This window comes from Salmo trutta, chromosome 20 (assembly GCF_901001165.1).
Source record: "Salmo trutta chromosome 20, fSalTru1.1, whole genome shotgun sequence".
Taxonomy (NCBI): Eukaryota; Metazoa; Chordata; class Actinopteri; order Salmoniformes; family Salmonidae; genus Salmo; species Salmo trutta.
In genome coordinates, this window is record NC_042976.1 from 14,922,881 (window position 1) to 14,929,391 (window position 6,511).

At 41.6% G+C, this 6,511-nt stretch overlaps 1 protein-coding gene across 2 annotated transcripts in view; it reads right to left on the bottom strand.

Moving 5' to 3' along the window:
- Positions 1-5,571, bottom strand: part of LOC115155605 (vesicle-trafficking protein SEC22a) — a 39,154-nt gene extending 33,583 nt beyond the window's left edge. The window contains exon 1 of one of the 2 annotated variants that reach the window (XM_029702379.1): positions 5,459-5,571. The gene's annotated coding sequence lies outside the window, so the exon portion shown is untranslated. The remainder of the gene's footprint in view (positions 1-5,458) is intronic. The other variant, XM_029702380.1, reaches the window with a different exon arrangement.
- Positions 5,572-6,511: the final 940 nt, after the last annotated feature.

A 6,511-nucleotide genomic window follows, 5' to 3' on the forward strand; every position in this document is an offset into this window, starting at 1 on the left:
TGACGATAAACGCGAATCCGATCATCACCCCCGGTGAGACAAAACCTCGACTTGTCAATGAAGAGCACTTTTTGCCAGTCCTGTCTGGTCCAGCGACGGTGGGTTTGTGCCCATAGACGACGTTGTTGCCAGTGATGTCTGGTGAGGACCTGCCTTACAACAGGCCTACAAGCCCTCAGTCCAGCCTCTCTCAGCCTATTGCGGACAGTCTGAGCACTGATGAAGGGATTGTGCGTTCCTGGTGTAACTCGAGCAGTTGTTGTTGCCATCCTGTAACTGTCCCGCAGGTCTGATGTTTGGATGTTCCGATCCTGTGCAGGTGTTGTTACACGTGGTCTGCCACTGCGAGGATGATAAGCTGTCCGTCCTGTCTTTGTAGTGCTGTCTTACACGTCTCACAGTAAGGACATTGCAATTTATTGCCTTGCCACATCTGCAGTCCTCATGCCTCCTTGCAGCATGCCTAAGGCACGTTCACGCAGATGAGCAGGGACCCTGGGGATCCTAATTTGTGTTTTTCAGAGTCAGTAGAAAGGCCTCTTTAGTCTCCTAAGTTCTCATAACTGTGACCTTAATTGCCTACCGTCTGTAAGCTCTTAACCTCTTGACGGTCGCCTAGGATAGGGGGCGCCACAGCGCATTTTGAAAAAATTTTGTGCCCATTTTAAACGGCCTACTACTCAAACTCAGAAGCTAGGATATGCTTCTAAGTACTACTTGTGGATAGAAAACACCCTAAAGTTTCTAAAACTGTTTGAATGGTGTCTGTGAGTATAACAGAACTCATATGGCAGTCAAAACCCCGGGACAGATCTAAACAGGAAGTGGAATTCTGAATTGCGGACTCAACTTCATCACGTTGCCTATTAATCACACCGTGAGCTATGGTTCATTGAGCACTTCCTATTGCTTCCACTAGATGTCCCCAGTCTTTACAAAGTGATTTGAGCCTTCTACTGTGAAAACTGACAGAATGACACGCTGTGGAACGTGGTCACACGGAGAGGGCCATCACCATTATGACGCCGGCGCCCCTGGTTACCCTCCCCTTTCGAAACGTTTTGAAACACAATGCGATCGCCCCCCTCGAATCTTATTGGAGCTCTAGTTGAAAAAGGCCCTAAATATTTATGTTATACAACGTTTGACATGTTTGAACGAACCTAAATAAGAAAAAAATGCATTTTGTTGAAAGAGTAGCCCCACGCACGTCGGAACTTTTGGTGCAGCCTTCAGAAACCCCCTAACAACAACAAGCTAATGGAACATAAAGGATGAACTTTTTCGAACGAAAATACATTTGTTGTGGACCTGGGATTCCTGTAAGTGACTAAGGATGAAGATAATCAAAGGTAAGGGATTATTGACAATAGTATACAAGACTAGATTTGATATGCGATTGTTCCAAGATGGCGCTGACCAGTATTGCTAGCCTATTGTTCTGAGATGGAGCTGACCTGTATTGCTAGCCTATTGTTCTGAGATGGAGCTGACCTGTATTGCTAGCCTATTGTTCTGAGTATCGCATCCCCTTTTATCGCAAAGTTATTTTTAATCTGGCATTACAGGTGCTTTCAAGAGATATTCATCTATAAATCTTAGAATGACAATATTACATTTTAAAAATGTTTTCGAATAGTAATTTAGTAAATTGTAGCGCTGTTTCATCGGATGCATTTGAGGGAAAATAGTCAACGTTACGCACCGATGTAAAATGCTGTTTTTATATATAAATATGAACTTTATCGAACAAAAGAATGCATGCATTGTGTAACATGATGTCCTAGGTGTGTCATCTGATGAAGTTTGTAAAAGGTTAGTGCTGCATTAAGCTGTTTTTTGGTTATTTGTGATGCATGTGGTTGGTCGGAAAATGGCTAAGTGGTTACTTTTACGATATACTCCTCTAACATAATCTAATGTTTTGCTTTTGCTGTAAAGCCTTTTTGAAATCGGACAACGTGGTTCAATTCAGGAGAGGTGTATCTATAAAACGATATAATTTGAAAAAAAAAGTATTACATTTTGTTATGCTAATGGCGATAGGATTTTTCGCTGGATGAGGCCGCACAGGGGTTAACCATTCCACAGGTGCATGTTCATTAATTCTCAATTTTATTTATTTCACTATTATTTAACCAGGTAGGCTAGTTGAGAACAAGCGCTCATTTACAACTGCAACCTGGCCAAGATAAAGCAAAGCAGTGTGACACAAAACACCAGAGTTAGTTACATATGGAATAAACAGTCAATAATACAAAAGAAAAAGTCTATATACAGTGTGTGCAAATGAGGTAGGATAAGGGTGGTAAGGCAATAAATAGGCCATAGTGGCGAAAAAAATAACAATAGCGCAATTTAACACTGGAGTGATAGATGTGCAGAAGCTGAATGTGCAAGTAGAGATACTGGGATGCAAAATAAATAACAGTATGGGGATGAGGTAGTTGGATGGGCTATGTACAGGTGCAGTAATCTGTGAGCTGCTCTGATAGCTGGTGCTTAAAGTTAGTGAGGGAGATAGGAGTCTCCAGCTTCAGTGATTTTTGCAGTTCATTCCAGTCATTGGCAGCAGAGAACGGGAAGGAAAGGCAGCCCAATGAGGAATTGGCTTTGGGGATGACCAGTGAAAAATACCTGCTGGAGCGCGTGCTATGGGTGGGTGCTGCTATGGTGACCAGTGAGCTGAAATAAGGCGGGGCTTTACCTAGCAAAGATGGGTTTGGCAGTGGGTTTGGCAACGAATATGAAGCGAGGGCCAGCCAACGAGAGCATACAGGTCACAGTGGTGGGTAGTATATGGGGCTTTGGTAACAAAACAGATGGCACTGTGATAGACTTCATCCAGTTTGTTGAGTAGAGTGTTGGAGGCTATTTTGTAAATGACATCGAAGTCAAGGATCGGCAGGATAGTCAGTTTTACGAGGGTGTTTGGCAGCATGAGTGAAGGATGCTTTGTTGCGAAATAGGAAGCAGATCCTAGATTTAATTTTGGATTGGAGATGCTTAATGTGAGTCTGGAAGGAGTTTACAGTCTAACCAGACACCTAGGTATTTGTAGTTGTCCACATATTCTAAGTCAGAACCATCCAGAGTATTGATGCTGGACGGGCGGGCAGGTGCAGGCAGCGATCGGTTGAAGAGCATGCATTTGGTTTTACTTGCATTTAAGAGCAGTTGGAGGCCACGGATGGAGAGTTGTATGGCATTGAAGCTTGTCTGGAGGTTAGTTAACGCAGTGTACAAAGAAGGGCCATAATTATACAGAATGGTGTCGTCTGCGTAGAGGTGGATCAGAGAATCACCAGCAGCAAGAGCGACATCATTGATGTATACAGAGAAGAGAGTCTGAGAAGTAGTTGGTGAACCAGGCGAGGCAGTCATTTGAGAAACCAAGGCTGTGGAGTCTGCCGATAAGAATGTGGTGATTGACAGTCGAAGCCTTGGCCAGGTCGATGAATACAGCTGCACAGTATTGTCTATTATCGATGGTGGTTATGATGTTGTTTAGGACCTTAAGCGTGGCTGAGGTGAACCCATGACCAGCTCGAAAACCAGATTGCATAGCGGAGAAGGTACTGTGTGATTCAAAATGGTCGGTCAGCTGTTTGTTAACTTGGCTTTCGAAAACCTTAGAAAGGCAGGGTAGGCTAGATATAAGAGGTTTAACAAGCTAGTAATAGGGGTTGCAACAATTTCAGTGGGTCATTTTAGAAAGAGAAGGTCCAGATTTTGCAGCTCTTTCAGAACATCAGCATTTGGGTGAAGGAAAAATGGGGGAGGCTTGGGCAAGTTGCTGTGGGGGGGGTGCAGTGCTGTTGACCAGGGTAGGGGTAGCCAGGTGGAAAGCACGGCCAGCCGTAGAGAAATGCTAATTGAAATTCTCAATTATCGTGGATTTATCAGTGGTAACAGTGTTTCCTAGCAGGTGGGAGGAGGTGCTCTTATTCTCCATGGATTTTACAGTGTGCGATAACTTTTTGGAGTTTGTGCTACAGGATGCAAATTTCTTTTTGAAAAAGCTAGCCTTTGCTTTCCTAACTGCCTGTGTATACTGGTTCCTAACTTTCCTGAAAGGTATCATGTCTGGAGTGAACCAAGGACTATATCTGTTCCTGGTTCTACATTTTTTGAATGGGGCATGATTGTTTAAGATGGTGAGGAAAGCACTTTTAAAGAACAACCAGGCATCCTCTACTGACGGAATGAGGTCAATATCCTTCCAGGATACCCGGGCCAGGTCAATTAGGAAGGCCTGCTCGCTGAAGTGTTTTTGGGAGTGTTTGACAGTGATGAGGGGTGGTTGTTTGACCGCAATTGTTTATGGTTCATTGAACAAGCATGCGGAACAGTGTTTAAACCCTTTACAATGAAGATCTGTGAAGTTATTTGGATTTTTACAAATTATTTTAAAGACAGGGTCCTGAAAAAGGGACGTTTATTTTTTTGCTGAGTTTAGTACACATGCATCAAGTGTAAGAAATACATTTGCAACACACAGTAAAATTCTGTCCCTCATGTGCTGTGGAAGCGGCGCTTAATGTGTTAATTTATCATTTCCATAAAATACTGTATGTAAAATTTGGCCTTGCAATTGTTTGTTATATAAAATAGCACTTTTATTTATAAATTTATAGCAGAGGTAAATTGCAAAGAATAAGCATGCATTTATATTACTTGTAATTGATAAGTCAACATTAAGTATTTTTAGGTACATTTATTTTTATGGGTGTATCGTTTTAAAAACACAATAATGTGGGTCCATAAGGCAGCATTAGGACATCCTTACCTTTCATATCAGCGATAAATAATTTTCAAAAAACAAAAAGGTTCAATTGATTCACACCTATATATGGTTAAGGAGTAACGGTAGGCTCCAAGAGTACATGTTGGGCTACTTAATACGCCTCGCGAAAAAAATGTGCCCTCTCCAAGCCCCTGGCTAGTAAGCTAACTGGCTACATTTGTCTTGAGTGAGCCTGCATTTTTTTCTCTCCATTGTTTACCAGGATATGGTACATGCATAAGCGATTAATAGCTCAGTAACACTGGACATGGCGATAGCTAAAGCTAGCTAGGTTGATCAGCAGAATGCTGGCAAAATCCGTTGTCGAGGATGGTGCAAAATGTGATAGCTAGCTAGTGATGTTTGCTAATTTGCTAGCTTAATGTTACGTTATATTTAATAGCAGGACTACTCGGTTAGCTAGGCATTGCTATTTAATAGCTTTATCCATGTCACATAATATCAATTAAAAAGGCACCACCTTTTTTAGCTAGTTACTCAAATACCCGCTTTTGCTCTCTCCTCGTCCTACGTGCTGTCAGTTAGCAAGCTACTGCACTCTAGCTAACATTAACTAGCTGTCAAGAGCAAAACTAACATGCTTTCCAAACAGAACATTAATTGTTATTTTGTGAGCTAACCTGAACAGACGCGTGTCAATGCAATACTCACCGCAAAGTAGTTTATTTCTTGTAACGTAGCATCACCAGGCACCGTTTTTATTTGCCTACATTCTGTTGTGGCGCAAACGTACACGCAGGACAGATGCCGCGTTCGATATTTGGCGGAACTAGGAACTTCCGACATGCTAACTGGATAGTTGTACACGTGCCGCGTGTAATCAGTTAGCTATTCGGACATTTCGAGTTCCGACAGGGACATGAACGCGTTAAGAAACTCATATGTTTACGTGTTTGACGGAACGTCTCGCTGTGCATTATGGGTATGCGTGCGCAGGTTGACATTTATTGGGTTGAGTCTTGTCTTGGAGGCAGCACTGAGAGAATTCCGCTAGATTGTCCAGCTGCAAAGTCAAAGTTGGCTTTATTGTAAACATTTCTGAAAACAAACGTGTATTTTTTTGTCTTAAAATTAAGGTTAAGCACTAAGGTTAGCGGTGTGGTTAGGGTTAGGTTTAAAATAATATTTTATGACTTTGTGGCTGTGCCAGCTTGTGACCACTCTGCAGAGCTGCCTCTAGAACAAGATTCATGACAAAAACGCTAACCTGTGAAGCTTGAATGCATTCTCATCAGCACCAGTTTAACACCAGCAAGAAATGAATGGATGGATTATCATGGATACCACAGCATATTGGAAAATAGTGTCGCTAACATTCAATAACAACATTAATCAGATATATATTTGCATAGGTTGAAAGGGCTGGCTTTTTATATATATTAGTACCAGTCAAAAGTTTGGACACACCTACTCATTCAAGGGTTTTTCTTTATTTTTACTATTTTCTACATTGTAGAATAATAGTGAAGACATCAAAACTATGAAATCATGTAACCAAAAAAAGTGTTAAACATGTGGTATTAGTTACTCTAACAATACAAATGGGTACTCAAACGTTACCACCTTGTGTTGTGCATGTGTAATTTTAATAGTACATACCTCCCTTTGAGATTCCCAATATAACATCTTCACAAATAATCCCTTCTTTAGGATATACAACATAAGACATTCCCTATGCTGTTCTATTGCGTTAAGCTAATTCTG